This window comes from Cetorhinus maximus, chromosome 7 (assembly GCF_964194155.1).
Source record: "Cetorhinus maximus chromosome 7, sCetMax3.hap1.1, whole genome shotgun sequence".
NCBI classification, from domain to species: Eukaryota; Metazoa; Chordata; class Chondrichthyes; order Lamniformes; family Cetorhinidae; genus Cetorhinus; species Cetorhinus maximus.
In genome coordinates this window covers 23,708,078-23,724,080 of record NC_135885.1, presented here as the reverse complement: position 1 = coordinate 23,724,080, position 16,003 = coordinate 23,708,078, and the positions used below count along the sequence as shown (strand labels likewise).

The 16,003-nt window shown below is 44.2% G+C and overlaps 1 protein-coding gene across 1 annotated transcript in view; it reads left to right on the top strand.

The window, feature by feature from the left end:
- The window catches only part of LOC144683102 (testis-specific gene 10 protein-like), a 92,696-nt gene that overhangs the window by 62,525 nt on the left and 14,168 nt on the right, over positions 1-16,003 (top strand). The gene's annotated exons all lie outside the window — the stretch shown is intronic.

Sequence of the window (16,003 nt, the reverse complement as noted above, 5' to 3'; positions counted from 1 at the left end):
CAAATAATTCTCTTGAAGTCCTCAAAGATGATGCTTTGGGAACAAAATTAATTAAAAAAATAAATTAGGGACAGGTGGCTAAAATTGGGAATGCTTCCATCTTACAACATGTAGCATTGCAAACATTTACAAAACATTATGGCTGCAAATTCAGCTTTTTGGATCTACAAGTACTATTTTTGGTCAAAATAATTTCTGTCGCGCACACGCACACTTCTGGATCGAGCCGGGCACCACTTCAGTGAGGGCATTAGTGCGTGCCTAGGGAGCGTGCACCTTCAGAATGAAGAATAGGTAGATCATGACATCAAGTAGCATGTAACAATGATATGACACCAGTGCTGCCTTTTTGGAGTTCAACATTCCAGATGACAACAACAACTTGTATAGCGCCTTTAACATAAAATATCCCAATGAGCTTCACAGGAACTATAAAGCAAAATTAGACAATGAGACACAAAGGAAGTGCAATTGGCCAAAAACTTGGTCAAAGCAGTAGATTTTAAGGAGCATCTTAAAGGGGTTAAGATATGTAGAGAAGCTTAGGGAGGAAACCCAGAGCTTAGGACCTGGACAGCATGCCCACCAGTGGGGGAACAATTAAAATCAGGGGTGCTCAGGTCAGAATTAGATGTGTGCAAATATCTCTGAGGGCTATGGGACTGAGGGAGATTACAAAGATATGGAAGGACGACACCATGAAGGGATTCGAAAACAAATATGAGAACTTTAAATTGAGGCATTGCTTCATTGAGAGCCAATGAAAATCAGTAAGCTTATGGATAGTAAGTGTAAATCGGTGCAAGTAAGGATACAGTAGCAGAGTTTTGGATGACCTCAAGTTTATGGAGAGCAGAATGTGGGAGGCCAGCCAGCAGTGTATTGGAATAGTGACATCTAGAAGCACCAACACCATGAATGAGCATTTCAGCAGCAGATGAGCTGAGGCAAGGGCAAGGCTGGGATATTAAGGAAGTGGAAATAGGCGGTCTTAGTAACTGAGTGGATATGTGATCAGAAGCTCATCTTGGAGTCCAATTTTTACACCAAGATTGCGAACAGTCTAGTTTTGTCTCAGACGGTAGACAGGAGGAGGGCTGGACTCAGTAGCTCGAGAACAGAATTTGGATTGGGATAATGGCTTCAACCTTCCCCATATTTAGTTGGAGGAAATTTCTGCTGAATATCAGATAAGCATTCTGATAATTTAGAATCTGCGGAACAGCAAAAATAGATATTGGTAAGGGAGGGCTGGGTGTTGTCAGCGTATATGTGAAAAACAAACACTGATTTTGGGCGGTGTCCCTGAGAGGCAGTATGTAGATGAAAAATAGGAGGGTGCCAAGAACACCTGAGGTAATGCTGCAGGAGTGGGAAGAGAAACCATTTCAAGTGACACTCTGCCTACAATTAGATAGATAAGAATGGAATTAAGGTGAATGCGATCCCACCCTGCTAGACGCCAGTGAACAGGTGTTGGAGGAGAATGATGTGATCAAATGTATCAAAGGCTGCTGATCGGTCAAGAAGGATGAGAAAGGATGGTTTACCTTCAATGCCATCTCTTAAACATGCTGGCTGAACACATGTCTAGCAGCAGGAAGGACCCCCAACCAATACTTTTCAAAGGGATAATTAACTACTTACAGATTAGTACAGATTTGAATCTTGGGCCAGAATTTTTCTGTCGGCAATTTGGGGATGGGGCCTGCTCGCCGACAGGAAAATGATGCTGGATGATGTCAGGAGGAACCTCCGACGTCATCCTGGTCCATTTAAATTTTTAGGAAGGCGGGCGGACAATTGAGGCCATTGACAGGATCATTAAGCTCATTGAAAGACCTGTCCATCCAACCTTAAGGCTGGTGGGCAGGCCAGGAGCCGCAGCGGGCTCCTGAAAAAAGATAAAACCTCATCCACTGGCAGGATGAGGATTCATCTCAGTTTTTAAAAAGTTTATTAAAGTTTCATATTTATTAACATGTCCCATCCCATGTGACAGTGTCACATGAAGGGGACATGTTAATAATGTTTTTCTTTCTCTATTTCTAAAGTTTTTTAAACATTCAGCGCTCTTCCTGAGACAGCACTTAGTCCCAGGGAGCAGTGCTCTCTTTTGCATGTATGCGTGAAAGAGCGCACTTTGACAGATGGGAAATCCCTCCAGCCCCTGCACAGGAAGCGCATGGCACTTTCCGTTGGGCAGCCCGCTGGATGGGCCTTAATTGACCCACCCACTCAAGATGGCGGCCGGTCCCGTTTCGCCGGCGGAGTTTGGCTGCCTGCCCGCCACTGAGCCGGTGGGGCCCACCTGCCCATCAAGGTCAAAATTCTGGCCTCACTGACTGTTGCTGCCATTGTAGAAGAATTTGGTGGTTTCCACTTTAATGTCACTAAAGTCTACAGGGAGTGGTATGGCATGTGCTGAAGGACTTTGCTCTAAATTCAAGAATTTGGCACAAACCACTTGCTCCCAAACATGAGTTCAGTAGTCACCATTCCTCTTGGCCTACACAATGACAGGGAGAATGAGCAGAGGTGACAAAGCAAGGCAAAGTCTTAGAAGAGGCTGAAGGAGTAGAGGGAGAAGGGTTTTCAGCAGGAGGCCTTATCTTCCCAGAGTGTTCAGTGAACAAATTCTACTGAACCCAAGCAGGGAGCAGTGTGTTAGATGTCAGCATTTCAATTAGACTGACTTTAGTTGGGAAAATGCTGGAATCTACTAAGGGTGTCTTAACAGTGTACATAGAAAAATATAGTAATATTATAAAAATCAACATGGTTTTACAAAAGGAAAATCCTGTTTGACAAATTTATTTCTTTTGAGGGTGTAACTAGTAGGATAGATAAAGGGGAACCAGTAGATTTACTGTACCTGGATTTCCAACGGGCATTTGATAAGGTGCCATACAAAAGGTTAACAGGCAAGATAAGAGATCATGGAACTGAGGCAATATATTAGCATGGATAGAGGGTTGGTTAACAGACAGGAAGCCACGTCCTGCAAAGATCAGTGCTGGAGCCTCAGCTATTTACAATCTATATTAATGACTTTGATGAAGAGACAGAGAGTACTGTATCTAAGTTTGCTGACAATACAAAACTAGGTGGAAATGTAAGCTTTGAGGAGGACACAGAGGCTGTAAAGAAGTATAGATGGGTTAAGTGATTGGCAGATGGAGTATAATGTGGAGAAGTGTGAAGTTATTCACTTTGGTCATAAGAAAGATTTTTTTTTAAAGTGTGAAACTTTTTAAAGTTGATGCTCAAAGAAACATGGGTGTGCTTGTGCAAGGAAAGCAGAAAGTTATCATGCAGGTGCAGCAAGCAATTAGGAAGGCAAATGGCATGTTAGCCTTTATTGCAAGGGGATTGGAGTACAGGATTTGCTACAATTGTACAGGGCTTTGGTGGCACCACATCTGAATTATTGTGTGCACTTTTGACCTCTGTATTGAAGGAAGGATATACTTGCATTGGAGGCGGCACAGCAATGGTTCACTAAACTGGTCCCCAGGAGGAAGGGCTTTTCCTATGATGAAAGGCTGAGTAAATTGGGCTTATATTCCTTGGAGTTTAGAAGAATAAGATGTGATCTCATTGAAACATACAAGATTCTGAAGGGGCTTGATAGGGTAGATGGTGAGAGATTGTTTCCACTGGTCGGGGAATCTAAAATACTGGGACATAGTCTCAGGATAAGGGGCCAGTCATTTAGATGAGAAATTATTGAACTCAGAGTTGTGAATCTTAATTCGCTATCACAGACAGTTGTGGATGCTCCATCTTTGAATACATTTAAGGCTAGGATGTACTGACTTTTGGCTCTCAGGGAATCGAGGGATGTGGGGAGAGAGCAGGAAAGTGGAGGTGGAGCCCAGGATCAGTGATGATCACATTGAATACTAAATGAATACTTCTCATCAGTATTCACCAAAGAGAAGGACTTAGCGGTCGATTTGTCTAGGGAAGAGTATGTAGATAGCCTGGATCATGTTGAGATCAAAAAAGAGGAGGTGTTAGGCGTCTTGAAGAATATTAAGGTGGATAAGTCCCCAGGGCCAGATGAGATCTACCCCAGAGTACCTAAGGAGGCAAGGGAGGAGATTGCTGGGGCCTTGACAGAAATCTTTGTATCCTCACTGGCTACGGGTGAGGCCCCAGAGGACTGGAGAATGGCCAATGTGTTTCCAATGTTTAAGAAGGGTAGCAGGGATAATCCAGGAAATTACAGGCCGGTGAGCCTTACGTCAGTGGTAGGGTAAATTATTGGAGAAGATTCTTCGTGACAGGATTTACTACCATTTGGAAGAAAATGGGCGTATTAGTGAGAGGCAGCGTGGTTTTGTGAAGGGGAGGTCATGTCTCACTAACTTGATCGAGTTTTTCGAGGAAGTGTCAAAGATGATCGACAATGGAAGGGCAGTGGATGTTATATACATGGATTTCAGTAAGGCTTTTGACAAGGTCCCTCATGGCAGACTGGTACAGAAGGTGAAGTCGCACGGGATCAGAGGTGAGCTGGCAAGATGGATACAGAATTGGCTTGGTCATAGAAGACAGAGGGTAGCAGTGGAAGGATGCTTTTCTGAATGGAGAGCTGTGACTAGTGGAGTTCCGCAGGGATCAGTGCTGGGACCTTTGCTGTTTGTCATATACATAAATGGTTTGGAGGAAAATGTAACTGGGCTAATTAGTAAGTTTGCAGGCGACACTAAGATTGGAGGAGTTGCAGATAGTGAAGAGGATTGTCAAAGGATACAACGGGATATAGATCGGTTGGAGACTTGGGCGGAGAAATGGCAGATGGAGTTTAATCCAGACAAATGTGAGGTAATGCATTTTGGAAGGTCTAATACAGGCAGGAATTATACAGTAAATGGCAGAACCCTTAAGTGCATGGACGGGCAGAGGGATCTGGGTGTACAGGTCCACAGGTCACTGAAAGTGGCAGCGCAGTTGGATAAGGTAGTCAGGAAGGCATATGGCATGCTTGCCTTCATTGGCAGGGGTGTTGAGTATAAAAGCTGGGAAGTCATGCTGCAGCTGCATAGAACCTTGGTTAGGCCACACTTGGAATATTGCGTGCAATTCTGGTCGCCACATTACCAGAAGGATATGGAGGCGTTGGAGAGGGTGCAGAGGAGGTTTACCAGGATGCTGCCTGGTCTGGAGGTTATTAGCTATGAGGAGAGGTTGAAGAAACTCGGATTGTTCTCACTAGAGTGATGGAGATTGAGGAGCGACTTGATAGAAGTTTACAAAATTATGAGTGGCATGGACAGAGTAGATAGTCAGAAGCTTTTTCCCAGGGTGGAAGAGTCAATTACTAGGGGACATAGATTTAAGGTGAGAGAAGAAAACTTTAGAGGATATGTGCGGGGCAAATTTTTTACGCAGAGGGTAGTGAGTATCTGGAACTCGCTGCCAGAGGAGGTGATGGAAGCAGGTACGATAGTGGTGTTTAAGAGGCAGCTTGACAAATACATGAATAGGATGGGAATAGAGGGATACGGACCCCGGAAGTGCAAAATGTTTTAGTTGACGGGCAATATGATCAGCGCAGGCTTGGAGGGCTGAAGGGCCTGTTCCTGTGCTGTACTTTTCTTTGTTTGTGTTCTTTGAATGGTGGAGCAGGCTCAACTGGCCATATGGTCTACTCTTGCTCCTATTTCTTGTGTTCTTGTGTCAATTCTGCCACCTGTTGCAGCCACTACTGCAACCTCAGAGCAGGACAAGGATGGCATTGACAGTTATTGTGATAAGTCAAGAAGGACAAGAAAGGATGGTTTACCTTCAATGCCATTTCCTCAAGCTCCTGGGCTGCAGCAAAATTTGTAACATTTCCCAGTTTTCCATCCGCTGTGGAGGTCCAAGAAAGGTGAACATATTTCATTCTGTCTTGCCAGAGAGAAGGTGCAGGTGCAACTTTGCACCGTGGGGAAACCCGAAATCCACACAAAGTACCACCAACCACACGTCTATCGCTTTGCAGGCACCACATGTCAACTCTGAAATGTACCGCAACTTAAAGGGATTCCACTTCCTCATTATCCAACTGGTTTGTGGCCATATGCAGCGTAGCGTACAGATTAGTGTTCAGTATTCTGGCAGCAGTCATGATGCCTTCTTACTTCAGTGGCCTGGTATGGCATCTGCGTTTTAGTCATCATGACAAGGGCTATCTTTTGATGACGTGGCTTATAACTCAGCTGCAGGTTGTGTGCAGCAGAAGTCTTGGTGCCATAAGAATTTTCTTTATTCCTTCATGGGATGCTGACATTGCTGGCAAGGCCAATATTTACTCTGACCATCCTTAATTTGTCTCTGAAAGGTGATGGTGAGTTGTTACCTTGAACACAGACCATCAGGGTGATAAAATGATACTCTTGCCTGGACCACTCTAGAGGAACCCTGTAGCACTGGTAGAGCACATTTTCAGGATTCATTGTGGTATGCTGCATGCTGTGCAACTTTACCATCATAAAGTCACAGTTCTTGCCACCAAACATATGGCGACCTGCTGAGGGGAGGAAGAAAGAGGAAGGGAGGAGGCAACCAATGCAATCCTTGTCTGGTTGGGCTGTCTGTGTTCTACTCATTCAACTAAATTATCGGTAAATGCAACCCAAATTTCCCATTCGCTAACATTCTCGCACCTTACTTTCCCTCTGTTGGCTTTTATTTTCGCATTGGCCAAGTGGATGCTGTGAGGATCAGCAAAATAAACATTCAACACCGCATTTATAAATCAAACCATGCCATGTTGGAAACAAGCATCAACTAATCACCCTTGATCATTCCCTTAGTGCCTATCCTACTGTTCTCACAGTCTTCTCTTCTTAGGCTGTCCCTCAGTATTGAGGATAACTTCCACTCAGTTTGATGGGATCTGAGATGGCTGCTGAGTCCAATGTGCGATCTGCAGACTCTGCCACATGTGGGGCATGTGCTGCTTGAAGGGTTGCGGAGTTGAGTTGTTTGGAAGTTTGTGCGCTTCCTCTGATTCCTCGACTTCGCCGCTACCAGTTCTCGATGAAATCTCTCGATGTGTTCAGTGCCTTCTTGAATGAGCATCATTTTGGTCGGTCACAAGCCAGGATCATCCATGAGTCAGCAGGTATGTTTTACCTCTAGGGAGGTCCTTAAAGCATCTCTGAAAAGTTTTTCTGCTGCTCTCTTGGGAATCTTCTGCTGAGACTGAGTTCCAAGTAGAGCAGTTGCTTCATGAGTCTGGAGTCAGGCATACGAACAACATGTCCCTCCCAGCACAGCTGTTTCTAAATTTTTAAAATTAATTTATGGGATGCAGTGTCTCTGGCTAGGCCAGCATTTATTGCTCATCCCTAATTTCCCTTGAGGAGGTGCTGGTGAGCTGCCTTCTTGAACTGCTGCAGTCCATGTTGTGTAGGTACACCCAGAATGCTGTTAGGGAAGGAGTTCCAGGATTTTGACCCAGCGACACTGAAGGAACGGCGATATATTTCCAAGTTAGGATGGTGAGTGAGTTGGAGGGGAACTTACAGGTGGTGGTGTTCTCATCTGTCTGCTGCCCTTATCCTTCTAGATGGTAGTGGTCATGGGTTTGGAAGGTGCTGTCTCAGGAGCCTTGATGAGTTCCCACAGTGCATCTTGTAGATGGTACACAATGTTGCTACTGTGCATAGGTGGTGGAGGGAGTGAATGTTTGTGGATGGGATGCCAATCAAGCAGGTTGCTTTGTCATGGATGATGTGAAGCTTCATGAGTGTTGTTGGAGCTGCACTCATCCAGGCAAGTGGAGATTATTCCATCAAACTCCTGACTTGTGCCTTGTAAATGGTGGACAGGCTTTGAGGAGTCAGAAGGTGAGTTAATCGCTGCAGGATTCCTAGCCTCTGACCTGCTCTTGTAGCCAGAATATTGAAGTGGCTAGTCCATTTCAGTTTCTGATCAATGGTAACCTGCAGGATGTTGATAGTGGGGGATTCAATGATGGTAATGCCATTGACTGTCAAGGGGCAATGGTTAAATTCTCTCTTGTTGGAGATGGTTATTGCCTGGCACTTGTGTGGCGCAAATATTACTTGCCACTTGTCGGCCCAAGCCTGGATATTTTCCAGGTCTTGCTGCATTTGGGTAAGGGCTGCTTCAGTATCTGAGGAGTTGTGATGGTGCTGAACATTGTGCAATCATCAGTGAATATCCCCAATTCTGACCTTGGATCTATGATGGAAGGAAGATCATTGATAAAGCAGCTGAAGATGGTTGGGCCTGAGGAACTCCTGCAGTGATGTCCTGGAACTGAGATGATTGACCTCCGACAACCACAACCATCTTCCTTTGTGCCAGTTATGACTCCAACCAGTTGAAAGTTTTGCCCGCTATTCCCATTGACTCGTTTTGCTAGGGCTCCTTGATGCCACACTCGGTAAAACACTGTCTTGATGTCAAGGGCAGTCGCTCTCCCCTCACCGCCTTGAGGCTTTGCAGGAGGACGCTGCTGTTGGAGTACCTTTCTTGCCACCATATTTGCCACCAGAGTGACAATGGCACGGCTGGTGGAAAGTTGCTGCCTTTCAGTGTAGGAGACAGACTCGTGAGCAAAGTTATAACTCATGGAATAAAAGAAATAGTAGCAACATGAATATGAAATTGGCTGAGTAACAGAAATGGAAAGTAGTGGTTAAAGGATGTTTTTGGGCTGGAGGAGGGTGTGTAGTGGAGTTCCCCAGGGGTCAGTGTTGGCACCCTTTTTTTTCTGGTAATATATTAATGACCTAGACCTTGATTGTACAGGGCACAATTTCAAAGTTTCGCATGATATGAAACTTGGAAACATTGTGAACTGTGAGAAGGATAGTGTAGAACTTCAAATTGACATAGCAAATTGGTGGGATAGGTGGACGGCTGGAAGATGATGTTCTATGCGGAGAATTGTTAAGTGGTTCATTTTGGTAGGAAGAGCATGGAGATATAAAATAAAGGGTATAATTTTCAAGGGGGTGCAGGCGCAGAGTGGGCTGGAAATGTGCATAAGTCATTGAAGATGGCAGGACAGGTTGGGAGAGCAGCTAATAAAGCATACAGTATCCTAAGCTTTATTAATAGGGGCATGGAGTACAAGAGCAAGGAAGTTATGTTGAGCTTGTATAAGTCACTAGTTCAGCATTAGGTGGAGTATTGCGTCCAGTTCTGGATGCTGCACTTTAGGAAGGATCTGAAGGCATTGGATTGAGTACAGAAAAGATTCATGAGAATGGTCTAAGGATGATTAATTTCAGTTATGAAAATAGATTGGAGAAGTTGGGACTGTTTTCCTTGGGGAAAAGAAGGCTGAGAGGTGATTTGATAGAGGCATTCAAAATCATGAGTCTGGGCAGAGTAGATAGGGAGAAACTGTTCCCAATTGTGGAAGGATTGAGGACAAGAGAGTACAAATTTAAAATAATTGGCAAAAGAAGCAAAAGCTTTTTCACACAAGTGCTTTCTCTGGAATGCACTGCTTGAGAGCGTGGTGGAGGCAGGTTCAATCGAAGCATTCAAAACGGAATTAGACTGATCTGAAAGTGAAGAATGTGCAGGGTACTGGGAGAAGGCAGGAGAATGGAACTAAGTGAATCTCTCATTCGAGAGCCAGTGCAGACATGATGGGCTGAATGGCCTCCTCCTGGAATGTAAAAATTCTGAGACTGCGGATAGCCCTGCAGGATGACACCAAGCACCTCTGGCCCTAGAAGACCCTGCTTTACACTGCATCAACTTAAAAAGGCAGAGGTCTGGCTGGGGGGATGGGGTCAGGTCGGGTGTGGGGGGGTTTCTGGTCCGGGGAGGGTGTCAGGCCATCCGTGACGGGATCGGCTCGGGTCAGGGGAATCCCATGGGGAATTGGGGGAGGGGGTAGATTAGTTGGGGGGAATCCCATGGGGAGTTGGGGGAGGGGTGGAGTAATCGGGGGGTGGGGGCAAGACCCCTGGGGGATGTGGGGGGGATCCCGTCCTGTGGGGCAGGGGGGAGTGCGGTCTGTGTCTTTACAATAGTTACCCAGAAGTTAGAAGAGGTTTTAATTCTTCTAACTTTCTCTGAGTAACTATTTGTGTAAACAGCCGGAACCATCTGAAGTTTGTGATTTAAATTGCATTTTCAGATGGTTCCCAGAGCAGGGCAATTGCCCAGAGGAAGTATGCACTTCTGGGAAATTGTTGTGCAAACCCTCACCTTTGAAGTTCCAAGAGGGGTTCCACAGCGCATCTTTGGGGCACCCCCCAAATCTGTCACTGGGGAGCTCAGAAGTTACGGCCGATTATTTAAATGGGAACAGATGACAGAATGCTGTGGTGAAGCAGGATCTTGGTGTCCATGTACATGCAACATAAAAAGTTAGCATCCAGGTGGAGTAAATAATTAGGAAGGGAAATGGAATGTTGGCCTTTATTGAAAGGGGGGTGGAGTATAAAAATGGGGAAGTCTTGTTAAATTGTACAGTGTGTGACAAGTATCTAGCTCATGGCCCATGTTAATATTTTAGAGAATTTTTAGTTATGGGAAAATTTAAGTTTAACTATAGAAAATGGGATGAATGCAACTAAAAAAGCTTGGGGTGGAATTTTATAGCCCCTCCCACCGGTGGGATTTTACGGCCCCACCGAAGTCAATGGAGCTTTGAACAGCTTGTTGCATTTTCTGGCCCTGCTCCCATTGCAACGGGCCGGAAAATTCCGGCCTTGGAGTCTATTACACTTAAAATATTGATGCCTTATTGATTTAAGGGATTAACAGCTAGAAAGGTAAGATCCTAAAACAACAGGTGGACTTACTTGGCTTGAGAGCTGGAGACAAAGTGCAATCCAGAGAGATGTTTTGTTTTGGGAGTTAGAGTTAAATTAGTTTAAAAGCATTCAGTAAACCTTGAAAAAACTATGATAGCATGGAGATGGGTGCAGCCTAAGAAGATACTGTGGTTTTATCTATGTGTTTTCTGGGAGAGTGAGTGTCCTTCAGCAAGGGAAGGGGCTGTAAAGCAAAAAGGTTCTGCTGTTAGCAGGCTCCAGGCAGTTGGGCTCAGAAGAAGCCCTGGGAGCCATTTACAGCTCGATGCAGCTGGGAAATTGGATTTCAGAGAGACCTAGAGTGCCAGCTTCGTGAAGCTAGCAGCCTATGAAAGTGTTGGAAGTGTGCTAGTAATTAGAAGTGTGAGTGTAGCTTTATAAATCCTGTTGAATGCAGTCTCAGGAGAAGAGATTGAACCATCAGGAGGTGAGCAGTTATTGAGGCAGTCTGAGTCAGAGCAGCTTTTGAGGGAATTCAGAGGCTAGATTTTCAAAAGTGGAGTGTTGAAATCCCTCATGAGAGAGACAGTGTTTTAACGAGGTTGTGTGCCTCTGGATGATCACTGATGTCTGGATGAGTGGCTGAGAAATCCGTGGGATCTGTCTTGGTCATATCTGCCATTTACTGTGCAGTGTGTGTGTTTGACCACAATTTGCCTGTTAATTCATATTTATCTCATGTTAATTCTGAATGTTAGAATATAAGGTAGATATTGTAGACTATTTTACTTTTCTGACTTCGTATCATAGGGGAGTGCAGCTGATTGGTGCACCCGATCGGCTGGGCACTGCCATTTTACATGGGTGGGCCAATTAAGGCGTGCGAAAGAGCACAGAAATCTTCCTGAGGTACAGAGGTGCCTCAGGGAGATTACTTTCACTTATAAAACATTGAAGAAAGGTATAAAAAAAAATTTAAGGACATGTCCCCTCGTGAGCTGGGACATGTCCATTAATTTTATTAAAAATTTTTCAAACACTTTAAAAACATTCATGAAACCTCATCCCGCCTGTGGATGAGGTTCCATGAAAAATGCAAAGGCCGCCTAGGCCTTAAGGTTGGATGGGCAGCTCAGCTAATTGCTTTAGTGGCTTTTTAAATGGCCTTAATAGGCCTTTGACAGTTCGGCGGGCACGCAGCCGACTCGGCTGCACAGCCACCAAACTGAAAATCTAAATGATGCACAGTGACGCCAGGACACGCACCCGACGTCACCACGCGTCATTTTACACCTCGCCTTGGCACCGCCCCCGCTTGCCGAGCCAAAGATACTGGCCATAAAGTTTCCCTTGTTTGTTCAAAACCATGGAATCTTGTAGCTTGATTTCAAATTTAGTCTACTTTAAACAAAAAGTTACTGGTCCCTAACCAGATTGTAACAAGGGTGTTGGTGAGACCACACCTGGAGTACTGTTTACAGTTTTGGTGTCCTTATTTAAGGGGGGATATACTTGCACTGGGGGACATTCACAGAAGGTTCACTAGGTTGATTCCTAGCATGAAGAGGCTATCTCATGAGGCAAAGTAGTAGAGGCTAGGCCTATGCCCATTGGAGTTGAAAAGAATGAGATCTTATTGAAACTTACAGATTCTGAAGGGGCTTGTCAGAGTAGATGCTGAGAGGATGTTTTCCCCTTCGTGGGGGAATCTAGAACGAGGGGGTATAGTTTTAGAATAAGGGGGTCTCTTATTTATGATGAAGATGAGAAGGAATTTCTTCTGAGGTTCATCAATCTTTGGAATGCTTTAGGGACCTGGAAGCTGAGTCATTGAATATATTCAAGGCTGAGGCTGATAGATTTTTGAACTATAGGGAAGTCTAGGGTTATGGGGAACAGGCAGGAAAGTGGACTTGAGACCACCATCAGATGTACCATGATATTATTGAATAGCAGAGCAGACTCAATGGGCTGTAAGGGCTACTCCTACTCTTTTATCTTTGTTCTTATGTTCTTAACTGGTAGTCTGGGGTTCCTGTGGTCAGAAAAAAAATCCAAGAATTACTCCTTGCCCTAAATGTTTTACTTCTGGAATGCATTATCAGTTCCTCACACTTCCCAATCCAATAAGTTTGTTGATGTATTGTTTTATCAATGGAATACAATATAGTGTTAATTCCTCTATTTGAAAACTGTGGGAAAATGGAAACAAATTGAGCACGTGATCATTGTGTTTCTCTCTTAGTTTTTTTTTCACATCAGAGTATTCCATACCCACACCTCACAACAACGCTCCATCTGTTGCTTTCCTCCCTCCTTCAGGCCCAGGCTGAGCATGTGAAAATAAAACACCATAGGCATAATTTCTGAGGGAACAATCCTCAGGATAACCCAGATTGTATGTCAGAGTAGATGCTGAGAGTTAGATGTTTAATTGTATTCAAGTGGTAGGCATTATTTTGGGACTTACCTGTGCTAATGTACAGGAAACCAGTTGAAACTGTAGTTGTTTGATTGGAAGTACATGATATGTAATGTATGCCTCTGTAAATAAAAGCTGGTAAGTGTAAGATAGGCCTAGTGCCTGGCTATCTGAGTTCTAACAAGAAATGCACCTAAAGTGGAGCCCTGGGCCTCTATTATTATTGAACTAGCCAGACATTTTATAAGTGTCTCCAGCCAGCTCGATGCAAAAGAGGCCTAAAAGATCAGGCTGCTGCATCACTGGCAGTGGCCCTCCAGTAAGTCTTTAAAGAGGACTAAATGAGTTGGCAATTGAACATTCCTGCTCCTTCTGGCTCCCCATTCAGATAAGTATTTTTAACAAATTTACCTTTTTTGTAGTGACAGCGTTCGTCCCTTTAAGGACCTACCTGTAGAGAGACTTGGTTTTCACTGAATGCAGTCAGTGCCTTATTTGCATATGCAAAAGACCTGTCTCAGATACAACAACAACTTATAGTGCCTTCAACATAAGAAAGCATCAAAAGGCACTTCACAGGAGCATTATAAAACAAAGCATGTCACTGAGCCGCATAGACAATATTAGGTCAGATGACCAAAAATTTGATCAAGGAAATTGACTTTAAGGAGTGTCTTAAAGGAGGACAATGAGGTAGAAAGGCAGAGTTAAAAGCAAAATACTGCGGATGCTGGAATTCTGAAACAAAAACAAAAATTGCTGGAAAAACTCAGCAGGTCTGACAGCATCTGTGGAGAGGAAGACAGAGTTAACGTTTCAAGTCTGTATGACTCTTCATCAGAATTAAAGAAAGGCAGAGTGTTGTAGAGGGGGAATTCCAGTATTGGGGGCCTAGTCAACTGAAGGTGTGGCAAACATTAGTGTAAGCTGGAGGATCATCAGCTCGGTGAAAGACTCTCTTTGGTCTGCCCGAAACTTGTTGGTCTTCCAGTGCAAAGAGTTGTCCCTGACCGAGTGTTGAAGACTGGCACATTCCAAGGTCTAGCACTACGTGCTGAGGGACGCAGTAAAACTTGGGGCAGCCGCTGCAAAGGCCCAATGGGGAAAGGTCGCTGTCTACGACCTTTCTGCCACAATACGCCAAGGGGCTGGGAAAGGTATAGACCCCTTGGGCTGTACGGCTCACAATAAATGTATGCATTGAATACTAATTGTATTGAAGCACCTCAGAGTACAACAAGATGTATGTTGGTAACTCCAATACCATTGCACTGTCTGACTGTAATGATATTGAAATGACTGTAATATTAATTGATTGTATTGAAGCACCTCGTGATCCATGTATAAAAGTTGAATCTGATTGCACTTTTTGTGATGGTGATTTAGAAATGTTTTGTAATGTTCTTTCAGATATTTTATGAATAAAGCATATTTTTCAAAAAAAAAATAGTCATTTAAAATTGGGGGTATACAAGAGGCCAGAATTTGAGAAGCGCAAATATCTTAGAGGGTTGTAGGCCTGAAGAAGATTACAGAGATAGGGAAGGGTGAGGTCATGGAAGGATTTGAAAACGAGGATGAGAATTTTAAAATCAAGATGTTGCTTGATTGGGAGCCAAAATAGGTCAGTGAGAACAAGGATGATAGGGGAATGGGACTTGATGCAAGTTAAGACATGGGCAGCAGAGTTTTAGTTGACCTCAAATTTATGCAGGATAGAACGTGGGAGACCAGCAGGGAGGGGTGTGTTGAAATAGTGAAGTTTGGAGATAATAAAGACATGAATTAGGGTTTCAGCAGCAGATGAGTTGATTCGGGGACGAAATCAGGCTGTGGCCTTTGTGATGGAAAATTATCTCGGTATCAAATGTGACACCAAGGTTGCAAACAGAGTGGCTTAATTTCAGACTGTTGCAGGGGAGACTCTAGGTGGTGATTTTTTTTTTCTCTTTTTTTCCAATATGATGTGCGTTGCACTTGCAGCTGGGGATAAATGCGTGCATTTGTCAGATTGGACACTTAGGCACTTGTTTAGCCCCTGAGAAATTCTTGTGCTGCCATTAAATTTCTAGGCCTGTTTGATTACATCAGGTGCTGCAATAGGTATTTTTAATGTTATTAACGTGTGACATTAGATGGTGCTATAACATTAGTTGCTAGTCTGTACTAGTTGTTTGAGTTTGATTGCAGCTCTGTGCTCTGGCAAAGGATTGCCCTTTAGCAATATTTAAGCTGTCTGTACATCTTTTTAAGTGTTGGAATTGTATTAATTATGGATTGTCATTAATTTAATCACTTTTAACTTTAGTTTATTAGTTTTACTGACCAGCTGTGGCTCAGTTCATAGCACCCTCGCCTTTGAATCAGAGGGTTGTGGGTTCGTGTCCCACTCCCGGAAACCAAGAACTGTGATTGTACTCAAAAGAGTTGTAATCTGTGACTGTTGATAACTCGAAAGAATTTTGGTGTATTCTGACACTCTCAGCCCATTCCCCTTCCAGTCTCCAAACTGGCATACACTACTCCGTTTATACTGGTTGGCCCATCCAAAGTCACCCTCTTTCTTGCTCTGCCATCCGTGTTCAGTCTGCTCTGGCCACCCCAGCCAAAATAATCAGACCCACTCCTGCTCTCTTGATAATCATGATTTGCCACCCATGATGTCTATATTCATTCCAGCTCTGGGCTGAGTCTGACCACTGCTAAGACTCTTCTGGCATGGTAGCTGTTGATTAGACTGGCCCTTCCCTGAGAATTAACCCCACCCCCATTCCCTAATATCCCCTCCCTCTCCACCTTACTCTGACGTCTTTCTCTCCCACCCCGAAGGCAC